Source organism: Coturnix japonica, chromosome 2 (genome assembly GCF_054131305.1).
Source record: "Coturnix japonica strain WE chromosome 2, WE-NBRP24, whole genome shotgun sequence".
In the NCBI taxonomy this organism is placed as follows: domain Eukaryota; kingdom Metazoa; phylum Chordata; class Aves; order Galliformes; family Phasianidae; genus Coturnix; species Coturnix japonica.
Window position 1 is genome coordinate 5,417,118 of NC_140664.1, and position 13,166 is coordinate 5,430,283.

Below are 13,166 nucleotides of genomic sequence, written 5' to 3' on the forward strand. Positions count from 1 at the left end.
CTTTATTTATTTATTTACTTTGGAGAGGGAAAAAAGTACCATGTTATTACATTATTTTCAAGGCTTATCTTGCTCTTAGACTGTTATTCCTTTGCAGCAGTTTCACACCAATGGCTACATAAAATCCAAAAGCTCTCTTACTCCAAGGAGTAGGAGGATAAAATAAAACAACAACAACAAAAAAAAAAAGCTCACAGTTTAAGCTACGGACAGGGAGAGTACTCACCAGTCACTGTCATGGAAAACAAAGTTCAATATAGTGAGATTAAAGCAATTTACAGCATATTACTAACACACCAGGCAAGTAAGGGAGAACGAAAAGCAAACTGCAAACACCTGAAATTCCATCTGCTCCCCAGATGACCCCATTATCACTTTTTCTTTTTTTCTTTTTTTCTTTTTTTCTTTTTTCTTCTTTCTTTTTTCTTTTTCTTTTCTTTTTTTTTTTTTTAAATGAACTACTATAAATGACTAACAGTAAAAGAGTGATTACTGAAGAGCTACAGCATGACAACAGAAGTAATGTAAATACTACACTTCTTAGATCAGTTTTGCCTACAGCATTTTGTACCTACCGCAATTTAGAATAAACTTCCAGCACACATATATTTCAGAATAATCTCACTATTCTGATGATGATGACTTGAGAAATACCACCAGGTATATTTTTGAGACCATGTCTTCAGGTTTCATGAAACATCCATATTCTTTTGAGTAATTCCAAATTACAACTGATATAACTACTAAATTCATTCAAAGTGATATAAGTTAGTCAATGGCTAATGGTGCTCTTGACTACATTTTTTTTTTCTCATTGGTTACATATAAGTAGTTGACTATATTCATTAGACCCTATTAATTACTGTAATTCTGAAATTAAGAAATAAACAATTAAAATAAAGTACCAGAGATTTGTTATACAAGAGGAAACAGTCCTATATTGAGTGTTATACAAAAGTGGCAATCAAACAACCTCATAACACTTAGTCTGTTCCAGCTGATAATTCAGTGCATCTACCAACAGAAATGCTATCTTCTGTGGTTTTCTTCTGTGTAATAACTACTGAGTCCAAGGGTATGACCTAAATTCCCTTTCAGTTACTGGCAGAATTCTCACAGACTGCAGTGTGCTTTGGATCATGACTCTCAAATCACCCAAATGACTGACTTTTCAACCTAAAATAATGGAAGTCTACCAAACTGATTTGTCACCTTTGCCTGATGTTCACACATACTAATCAGTTCTGAAAATGTTAATTTGCTTTGTGCCCAGATCAAATACACTTCTCTGTCAGAATAAAGTAAGTTCAGAGCCAACAAATTTACATGACTGTACTTTATTCTGAAAATATTTACATATCATTAATACATTAACATAATACAATGTTCAGTGCAATACATAGCCAAGTCTGGGATGCTCCTGATTAGGAATTGCAGACTGAAAGAATCACAGCTTTTCTGTATTATTTTTTGTTTGTTCAGTTGATTGGTCAGGTTGTGATTTTTAGACGTTTCTGGATTGCCTTATATCCAAGGAGTTGACACATTCTGCTGAAGTGAAAAATGAAGATAACATTGCTTTAATCTACTATTTTCTTGTGGGATAATCTATTCTTACTGAGCTTTGATAGCTATGAGTTTTGCTGTATACATTGGAATCTGCTGTCCACACACAGGTGTCTAGCATCACTTTGCAGAGTCACAGAAACACAGAATGACTGAGGTTGGAAGGGACCTCTGGAGGTCATCTGAGACTGCACAAGTAGAACCCCTTGTAGAAAGCAGGCTTTCTATGAGAAGAAAATACATGTATCTACTAAATAAACAAATAAAAAATGGACACCATAGGAAAGTTTAAATAACCATCAGTACCTGGACATCAGCAAAAATGTCAATTCGTTTATTTTCCCTGGCTATAATTGGGGCACATACTCTTGCCTACATATAGATAGCAGAAATCAGAATTTAAGTTCTTAATATGACACTGATTCCTACTCATATTTATAAGATTCCTCTAGAGATTCCTGAACAGTCTGTTGTCTGTCAAATCCAACTTTAAACAATTCCTTCCCAGATATCTTCAGATACATATCTGGTGATTTTATTTTAGGGTGGAAGTTGGGATTTTTATTTTATTTTATTTTTATTTTTTTGCTATTTCCCACTATCTACTATATCTCAATATATGCTATCCCAATAGCAGAGGAAATCCAAACCAACACTCTATTTTTTCCTAATTTTTCTATTAATAAGTTAAAAACATAAAAGAGTAGTTTTTGTGGTTTTTGTTTTTTGTGTTTTTTTTGTATTATAATTTGTTTTATTTTTATTTTTAACCCAGTGTAATGAAACCACCCAGTTTAGACAGCTGAGGTGTATCATTCCAATTTAGATGAGAAAGTAAGTGGACTTGAGGATCCATTAATCTAATCGAGCAAAACAGATTCTACTGCCCCATGTATATCTAAACATGTTGAATAACTGTTTACACTTTCATTCTTTGACTGACAGCATTTGGATGGCTGCTACTCACTGCTGCAAGCAGTTGTGAGAGGTAAGTGAAAATTCTGGGAAGACTGCTTTGGCACTTGACAGTGAGGTCCTTGCCTGAACTCCTGTAGAAACCTGTTCCATAAAAGAAAGCATTCTGTTGGAAAATCTTATGCTTAACCATCACGAGTTGAATAGAAGCAGTGGCCACCAAAGCTTCCCTATAGACAACAGGGTTCACAGCACAGAAACAATAAAGTAGTCTAGAGCAGGTCAGTCTTGGGTGGCTCAACTGTTTTCAGACATTTTATGCCAGAGCAATGGCAAACAACAGAGTTTGGGATTTTACTGGCAAACCAAATATTCTCTGTATACATTTGTTGGGTTGAGGATTTGGACTTAGGACTGATTTCAGTGATGTAACAGAACTGGAGTAGTAAGTCAGAAAAGCAGCTCTGCAGGCAAACAAAACTATCTTCCTCTTTGCTGTTTGGTAACCTTTGTGAGCATGGAATCCATGTGGGAGTTTTTTTCATCTTCATTCTTTTGTCAGACATGCTATTCAGGCAACAGAGACATTTTAAAGTGTAACTTGTCTGAAGGACAGAGTAATTAGGTTTTTCTCAACTCAGTAAGGCTTTAGGAAGAATTGAGCTGCCCAGCTGCAGCGTTGCAAACCCAGGTTGTGCATAACATCACCGGCAGCTGCCAGCTGCAAGCTGATTACCGTTATCCCATGATCCGCGTTATCCCATGATCCGCATTTGGATTCACATGCAGTCAGCTCACTCATACTCAGCTGTTGCATTCTTCTCCAGGTAATAAAAAGGCTGTTTGATGCAATGATGGCACAGCGGAGTGTCATCAGATCACAAGAAAGAAGGTTTTTCTCCATTGTATCTTAGAATGATTGTTCAGAAAATTTAGTCCCTTGGAAGTACAAATGAAAACACAGTGCCAAATACATGATCATAGAATCACAGAATGTCTTGAGTTGGAAGAAACCTTAAAAATCATCTAGTTCTGACCCCAGTATAATAGAATCATTGAATCATTTGAGTTGGAAGGGATCTGTAATGATAATCTAGTCAGGTCTTGTGCCCCAGCAATGAACCTCAACACATGAGGATACACTCAGTCCTACTTTTGATGTCAATGATGAAGGTATTAAAGAGTGTCAGTTTCTGTACTGAACCCCTGATGGACACTTTTCCTCACTGTTCTCCATCTGAATATCAGGCACAGTTGCCACCCAATAGGTAGGCTGCCTAGAGTCCCATCCAGCATGGCCTTGAAGTCCTCCAGGCATGGGACATGATGGGGTAGCATAACTTAGAGTTACTGTCTTTCTAAGGGTACTTTACTGCATAACTGTGAAAATCCCCACCCCTCATAAGAAGAGTGGGTAAGGGTAGGTAGAGAGGGAAAAGGATTAGGATTAGTTTAATATCTTTTTGTAAGCTGCCTGCCTTCAAAATGTACAAGTATAATTAGGACTGAGGCTCAAATACAGCAATGAATCCATGTATAGTTAATGCTCAAAAACTTCATATCTATTCCAAACTCCACAGATGTTCGGAACATGCTTGTCCAAGATCCCTACACATAATAAGGATTTCTACTACCTCTCCTCTGGTTTCACTGTATTTGCCCAGCACTCCAAATAAACTGTCATGCTCTGTGTCTTCCTAGGATGTTACAATGCCCACGTGCCATATCAAAAAGCATTGTTTTGCATGATACTGCAAAACAGATGGAACTGTGCCAGCAGTACAGAAAGGGGGACAAATATTGTAATCAAGTCTTACACAGGTCATCAATATACTAGTTAGATTTAATAAAATGTGCATTTAATATGCTTTGAAATGTAGGTATGGACAATAGTATCACTACCTGGAGGGACAGATACTCAGCCATGATTGTTCTTTAGGAGCTGAGGTACCTGGTATCAGTTTAGCCTAGGTGAGATTAAAGTTTTCTCATGAATGTTCAACTTTACAAAGTGAGATGGAGGTAAGAATGGGCATAGCAGTACAAGAAAGATCACAGCACCAAACTGTATCCCTTCCATATCCTGACAGTGCATTGAGACAACACAGCAAGTTATGAGAAGCTCACTAAAGAGCATGGAACTTTGTGTGAGACTTTGAGAAAACATATGGCAGATGAACTGGAAATGAGATGAAAACTATATGTTGGAAGTGACAACATATTAATTTTGATGGTAGTAGAAGTTAATTACAGATAATTTAGAAAAATCTGCCAGTTATTTTCATGCCAATAATAGTAACAAAACATGGCAGTGGTACATTCATAATGGCATTCTGATTACCTGCATCTCCATGAGATCTCTCAGTTGCCACTGATCCATCAATAAATGCTTTGATGATAATTTATATAAAGTGATGTTGCTTTCCAGGAAGTGGTTGATATTATGGACAGTCAGGAAAATTCTTCCTGTTGTAGTTAGACCTCAACCATTTTGTCTGGTAGGGAGGCACAGCAATAGAGAACTTTCGTAGTCAACCTGGGTGCTATGCTGAAAAGCAGAATAGTACAGACAGTCTTTCTCTTTGTGCCTGTAACAAACAGGTGCTTATTGGAATAATCCCATGATATATCCCAGTGGTTATATTTGCAGGGTGTTTTAGGCACAGCTTACTTGAACCTACATACAATTACTGTTTTTATCACCAATTTGTGTTTTAATAACCTAAAGTTAACATACCTAAATTGAAAACATATCCATAGAATCACAGAATCCATTAAACCTTTTGTCCAGTTGTTTTCTTAAATTCTTATGTCACATTCTTCATCCTTGGATCTGAAAGCTCCTTGGTAAGAGAAGTCAAGGTTAATCTTCATGGTGCAAATGCTGGGGGCAACCTTATTTCTGGGGAGAACTAGTTACAAGTTATTGTCATGTAAATAATGCATTTATTTTATAATATCTTAATTGTCAAAAAAGACAGCATGAATCACAGGACAGTGTAATTTAGACCAGGATGTAAACAGGAATATAAAAAACAGACAAAAGTGTTTACAAATTACACATTATCCAATAATTTGTGAATTGGGCTTGATCTAGAAGAAAGTAAAAATAACAAATTCATAAATTAGAAAAGGAAAATGTGATGAACTTTGAATAACAGAATCCTGAATAAATAAAGTTATCTAATTCTATAGAAAAGCAAACAATGATTAAATATTAATTCTCTTAAAAATGGAATCAGAGATGGAAGATAAAATGAGAAAGTAAATATATTAAATAATCGCCAACTGCCAGAATGAGTGGGGTGAGGGTTGAAGAACACAGCTTTGCTGAAATCATAGAATCATAGAATGGCCTGGGTTGAAAGGAACAACAATGATCATTCAGTTTCCACCCCCCTGCTATGTGCCCTTCTTCAAGTTGGTTGCCATCCTCCGAATGCTTTCAAGTACCTTAACATCCTTTTCATTTTGTAGGGCCCAGAATTGCATACAATAGTCAAAGAGAGGCTGCACCAATGCAAATGCTGTTTTGACCATCTGGCTATGCTGTATGGCATCCCAAATATGGTTCACCCTCTTGGCTGCCAAGACATACCACTGGCTCATGTTGAGCCTGCTTTCAATCAACGCCCTCTTATCTCTTTCTACAGAGCTGCTGTATTGCCATTTGTTTCCCTTTCCCTACCTGTATCCAACATTACTCCATCTCAGGTACACAGTCTGGCATTATCTTTTGTTGAACTTCATGCAGTTGTTCATGGCCCAATCATTTTCATGAATAGAAACATAACCTATGCTGTACACTAAGCAATTATAATATAAGGCACAGACTTACTGTGGAATGAGTGATCAGTGGTTTAATTTCTCTGTTGAGATTGGTGGTTATTCACTGGTGATTATCCAGGTCTTGATGTTGTGTTCAGACAGGCTTAAATATCTTCCCTGATTATTTTCCTCCCTTTCTGGGAACATGTCTTGCCTGTCGCTTTGCAAAACATAATAGCACATATCTACCTGTCTTCTGAATGCTACAAAATTCAAATAATTAATCACAGTGCTATCAGAAAAGTTAAGTAGGTAAATAGTGAATCACACATGCAGATATGAAAAAGTCCTCTGAATTAAAATTGCTTTAAATTGGTGGAATACATAAGCAAAGAATGTGGAAATGTTGAAACACTTTTAAATGTGATATGAAATACATGGCTCCTAAAGAGAAAATTAAGAAAATGCCATCTTAGCATGCTATGTGAGAGTAATATAACTACTAGGAGGTGGCATAATTGCTGTGGAATGCACTTGTTACACCTCAACCAGAGTGCTTTCTGCAGCTTTTGTTGTAATACCTCAGCAAGAACATAACTGCCCTTGAGGTAGTAAGAAGCAGAGCAGCAAGAAAAATATACTTTTTGGTGTGGTGTAGAGAAAGGTTAAAGGATTTTGGTCTGGTGCAGTATGAAAAGACTTTGTAAGAAATTAATTGAAGTTGTTGAGTCTATTAACAAGCAATCAACTGTCATTTAAGAAAAACATGAATAAATAAAGCTTATTAGAATAGCTTAACTTTAATACTTAGCACACTAAGAAACACAACATGCAATAGACTTGATGCTCATCTGGGGAACCCTGAGGTCAGGCTATGAATTCCACTGAATTATACTAATTTATACTTGCTGAGGATCTATCTTGCAATACATTTGCCCTCAGAACATTCTTGTTTATATTAAATCGTCTCACTTTAGTAAGTAAAATAACTTACTAAAATCAAATAAGTAATTCTTTCAAAGTGATACACACAAGTGAATGTCAAGAGAGATTTTTCTTTGTTTCTCCCTTGGTCTCACATTTCCTTTTCTACTGGCCTCAAAGTCCACGAAACAGTACAATGAAAGCAGACTGGCATAGGGTTCTTTGATCAATTAGGTTTTAGACAGAAGCTGTGGGAAGACTTTTTCCTTTCTGTGACACAGTGCAAGCATTCTGGGATCTTCTCAATGTCAAATTTGATTTATTTTCTTTCTTTCTTGTAACAAAGTACTTTTCCTGCAGGAAAATACTTTGGAAAAACACTGTCCTTAGATCAGATATTAAGACACACGCTTACCTCACAACATTTCAAGTCTTAAGGTTAATCTAGGCTGACATATACTTAGCAACAAAACAAGAACTACATTTTCATAACACTTTCTCTGCCAATTGTTATTATTGATGGGAAACTTCCCTACAGTGTATGGGTTGTAAATGTTGCTATGAAACACTAATTTCAGAGATGTTTCTAGTTATATCCTTGGTTAGACCTTGGCCAGGACACCCTCCACTTGTCTAAACCCTAAACTGAATGGTATTCAATAAAATTTCAAAAGTTCAGAAAAAGAACAAATTACCAAGGAAGAAACCCTTCTAAATCTAAACCCTTCTGAATCTAAAATGGAGATTGTGCACATATTTAAATCCAAAAAAAAAGAGGCCTGAGCAGTCATTCTGAGAGCAGTGAAACCTAGCGATCTTGGTTTAAATTGATCTGGTGAAAGTAAGGTGAGATTGTACAAGGGTTCCTGTATTTATAAAGAGAACTGGCTTTGAACTTCCATCAAATTCCAATGAAAATGAAGTGCAGGCAACATCTGGTCTTTGCAGAAAAGACTGGACCACGTATCATGCTCTCCATCTGTCCATGGGAGTTCAGAGCTGATGAACCTATTGCTACTAGAGAGCTATTGTTCACCAGGCTTTTTATCTCAAGTGAAAGATAATCTCCTGGCTAGGTGTTAAATCTAGTGAAACACTTAATAAAGCTTTCAAGGTTGTATAAACCAAGATGTTCCCAAATCACTTTGCCACTTTTCTAGCCACAGGAAGCAGTCATAGAATATCTTGGGTTGGAAAGGAATGTAAAGATAACCTAGTTCTGGCCTCCCCCACAATGGATGGTGGGGGATTTAAAGAAGGGATTTTGAAACCCAGTATCCAGCACAGATTATTTGATCACAGAATACGTTCAGGTATTTCTCTCATACTACCTACTCATGTCTTTAAATAGTCAAGTATAAATTGAACTACTTACTGAAAAAGAAAAAAAAAAAAAAAAAAAAGTGGAGTGCTTAATAAGCCCTGATCCTCAGAAAGGAATAAGCAATTCCTTCTTTATTACTGGATTGTGACTGCTACCTTTTTTTGGTTTGACTCAGCTATATCTGCTGCTGCCTACTCTCACAGGTGAGTTTGATTTGCCCTAGAGAGAAAAAAAGAACTCAAAAGATAGAAAGGAAAAATAACTTATTTGAATAGACTCAGCTATTTGGAAGTTAAATTTTAGGAAAAACTCCGAATTTTTTTATTTTTTTTATTTTTTTTTCCTTTCTTTTAAGAGTGCTAGTTGAAAGGAACACATTTCCTATGGAATTAAAAAGGGGAGCCTGCATAGACATCACTAAATTCCTTTTTCTGGGAAAATTAATTAATCCTTACTGAATGTGAGCCTGAAGTGTCTTCCTTTCCCTTCTTTTGCTTTAAATGTCTCTGTGAACTCATCTAATATTCAGAGTGTTTTGAACTACTTTTTTCAAAATGTGCAAACTTGCTGAAATTTCTCAATGCCAGAAGTATATCTAAGCTTTTTATTGACTCTGGTGGGCTTTTAATTTTATCACAGATTTTTCAGAGTAGAAAACTGTGATAGAAACACTTCTCAAAATTGACATCCAAAAAAAAAAAAAAAACCAAAAAAAAAAACCAAAAACAAAAAACAATGAGTTCATAGGTGGGCTCAAATGAGAATCACATCCAATCAATTTTTCATTTTGCATAAGGTTTTAGGACACTCATTAAGCCATTCCAGGCATATTGAAAAGATATTGATCATCACTGGATGTGTAAATAAATCCCTTGAATACTGCAGTATCGAGCACTCTAAAAGTCTCCATATAGATTCAGGAAAATAGGAAGGGATATGCAGTTCCAGCCTTCAGTTTTGCAATACCAGGTTCACTAGACAATAGTGTTGATGATGAAAAACTGAATCCAAACTGCAATGGATATACAAATGTTATTCCCACTTAACTGGATATGTTCAAAATGTATTCCATAATAAAGATGTGGAAAAAGTACACCACTGCTGTGTACAAATTCCACTCATGGAATGACAAGAAAATTTTGAGTACTGGGAAAATATTCATAGGCTAGTAGAATATTTTCTAAAAATTCTTATTTATTTATTTATTTATTTAATTTGAAATTTTAAAATTCAAATTAATCTCAGTATTTCAAAGTATGCTTTATTTTAGACAGCTTATTTGAATAATAGAAATATTTCTTCCTTGATGGATGCAAAATAAAATACTGAATTTTCATTTCTATATGGCTTTTTAAAAAGAAAAACAAATAATTTGCATTTTAAGATACAGAATTGAAAACAAATATTACAAAGGAACGAGCATTTCAGCCATCTGAAAAACATCTATCGATTTTCTTTCTCATTACAAATGAATTTGCAGTCAACTTCAAATGCTTCCCTTATGTACATGTCATGGTTTAATAATTTTGTAATTTTGCTATCAGTATTCCACATCATAACATAATATAAAGCATGAATAATTTTATTGAATCTGCAACTTACAGAAGAAGACTACATCTCCCAGAGAACAACACGATGGGTCACGGGACCTGGACACTATATTAACTCGCTCCCAGGCTAGACTGACGTCTTTCGAGTTCTGGTGTTCAGGGGAGTGTGTGGGAGCCTTCACCGTTTTGCCTAGATTTACAGTAGGCCTCTCAGTTTCGGGACTCATTCTCTCTCCTATTTTGCTTGATTTGTTAGCTCAATTTTCAATTATATTGTATTATATTGTGTTATCCTGTATTTCAATATAGTAATTTAGTAAATAAGTGTGCCTCCTTAGATCGTTGCCGCTGTTTTCTTTTCCTAATTAACTTTTTGTCCTTTCGGCCTAGGGCCCCTGTGGGGCCCACGGCCCCTGTCACGGACACAGGTGGATTTTTAGTTTAAACCAGGACAGTACACCTCTTACATTCTTATTTCTGCTTTTTTACTTTTTTTTTCATCCATTTGATTTTTGAACTTTGAATGTGCTGCCCAATTATTCCAAAGAAATGATTCTTTTAAATGCCTACTACTTCTTCAATACCTAGATTCTGATGTCAAAATCATCTATCGTGAAGTGCCTTAGCGTGCTGTCATAGATATCAATATCAACCTACACTTCATTGAATGTAGGGACATGCTGCAATTAAGATTAGAAGAGAGTGGAAATTTTCTATAACATTGGTGCCAAAATACAAAACTTATAAAGATCGTGCTGATGGGACATGTTGATTAGTACACTGACCGCCTTAAAGGTTGCCTAATATTTTGCTGACCACATCCTGGAAGGCTTTCCAATCAATCATGTAACATCCAGTGCACACACTTCAGTAGCTGCCTTAATAAGCTGAGCTTTCATAAAAGTTATTTATGTAGAGAAAAATCTTGTACATTACCCACAAGGTTCTTTCTTTAACCAACCTTACAGCCCTGTGTCAGTGAGGAAAGGAACAATTGCACAAAGTTAAGAGCAAGGGATTTTTTTATAAGAATTGCTTAGTAGTAGGGCTGATTGACTCTCTCTGACACCTTAAAGCTTCCTGGATCCAGTAATGCCTTTCCTGAAGCCACTGCTGGGTCTGGTTGATAAGGGTACTTGAAATGCTGAAAGCTGTGATCTTGTTAAAAAGGGTCAAAAGAAGCAATCTTAGTAACATTTCAATGGCTGGATTATTGCTACTGAAGAGAGCAGTAAATGCCACTTACAACTAAATTTTCCACTTCATCCGAGGTGCAGATAACTGTTCTTCTGATACTTTTCCCCAGAGGAAATCTCTGCAGCAGTAGTGAAAGTAATTACATATTTAAAGGCACAGCTGTATTAGGTAAAAATCAGTGTGGTGAAGAAAAAAAAATAATAAGCATGCAAATAAAAACAAACACAAAGGGGAAAAAAAACCAAAACAACACAACAAAACACAATGATTTACAAAGGCTTTTAAAATTTAATTTCTTAGATTAAGCCAAGAAAATTCTCAAAAAGGAATTAATTGCTTAAAATCAGCTCAGATCACAGAATCACAGAATCGCTTGGGTTGAAAAGGACCACAATGATCATCCAGTTACAACTCACTTGCTCTGTGCAGTATCACCAACCACCAGACCAGGCTGCCCAGAGCTACATCCATCCTGGCCTTGAGTGCCTCCAGGGATGGAGCATCTACAGCCTCCTTGGGCAATCTGTTCCAGTGTGTCACCACACTGTGTGAGGAACTTCCTCCTAATACCTAAACCTCCACTGTCTAAGTTTAAAACCATTCCCCCTTTTTCTATCACTGTCTACTCTCGTAAACAGCTGTTACACTGTTAGCCATTAACTAACCTTTGTAACTGTGCATTCACAGACTTTATCTTTCTTCTGCATTTTAAAGTACTCTTTTCTTGTCAAAGCTGCACAGCCTACAGACACTGTAATATCTGAAGTATACTACATTTATATATTTAACATTTGTCTTTGTTTTCATTTTCTAATTGTAAAATATGAGCTGGAGGTGCTGAATTCATTTTTGTCTGGTCACCAGGCACAAAGGAGGGAAACAACATATCAGTGATAAAAAGTAGATTTAACTGTACGTTATAAGGAACAGGACAAACCCAGGAGATATTTTATTTCTTGACCTGTGCAGCCAGTTGTTGAATAAGCAAGGCTAGTCATCTACAGTGTGCAGATAATGACTCTCAGAACTAAGAAAACACAATCCCAGTTTTATGAATGACTTCGGAAATGATACTAGAAATTATAGATACAGCCTCATATATTGGTATTATCCAAGCTGTGAACGTTTTTTCTCCAAGTAGAAAATATACAATATTATAGGATGGGACAGACTTTAAGATAACTTGAAGAATTTCTAGAATACTCAGGAGAAAGATAAAACAGCAGATGCTTTACACTGAATTGGCCCCATGTTAATTACTCTCTATCTTTTAGTTGTTCTTTAACTCAAAGTAGTTTATGTTCAAGGAGTGCATATTATAGAATGATAGAACGTCTAGGTTGGAAAGGATCTTAAAGATCACTTAGTAACAATCCCTTGCCATGAGCGGAGACAATTTTGATTATATCAGATTGTCCAGGACCCCATCCAACCCTACTGTACAACACCTTCAGGGATGGGGTATCCACAGTTTCTCTGGGCTGGCTGTTCCAGTGCCTTATCATCCTCTGAGCAAGAATTTAATCCTAACTTCCTACCTAAATCTTTCTCTCTTCTAGTTAAAACTCTTCCCACTTGTCCTATCACTGTGTGAAAAGTCACTTTCCATCTTTTTTTATGAGTCCCCTTTAAATAACAAAAGGATGCAATGAGGTCTCACTGGACAAGGAATTTATCCACAATGCACTCCACTTAGCAGGCATCTGGGTGGTTGAAATCCCTCAAGAGATGACAGTCTTCAAGTGTGATGCTTCTTGTATTTAAAGCAAGACCTTGCCAACAGATTCACCTTGATCAGGCAGCCTGTAGTAGACTCCAACCACCAGAAGGCCTTTATTGCTTCAGTCCTTGATTTTTACCTACAAGCTCTCAATCTTTGTTTCACAGATGCAGTACTCTATAATTTACCCATTTCTTAACAT

The 13,166-nt window shown here is 36.2% G+C and overlaps 1 long non-coding RNA gene across 1 annotated transcript; it reads right to left on the reverse strand.

Moving 5' to 3' along the window:
• Positions 1–1,391: 1,391 nt before the first annotated feature.
• On the reverse strand, positions 1,392–11,813 carry LOC107310582 (uncharacterized). The gene is made up of 5 exons (XR_004306296.2): positions 11,661–11,813; positions 11,294–11,362; positions 6,320–6,469; positions 5,219–5,324; positions 1,392–1,790 (listed from the first exon to the last, which is right to left on the reverse strand). It is a non-coding gene; the product is annotated as an uncharacterized LOC107310582 (long non-coding RNA).
• Between the last annotated feature and the right edge of the window lie 1,353 nt (positions 11,814–13,166).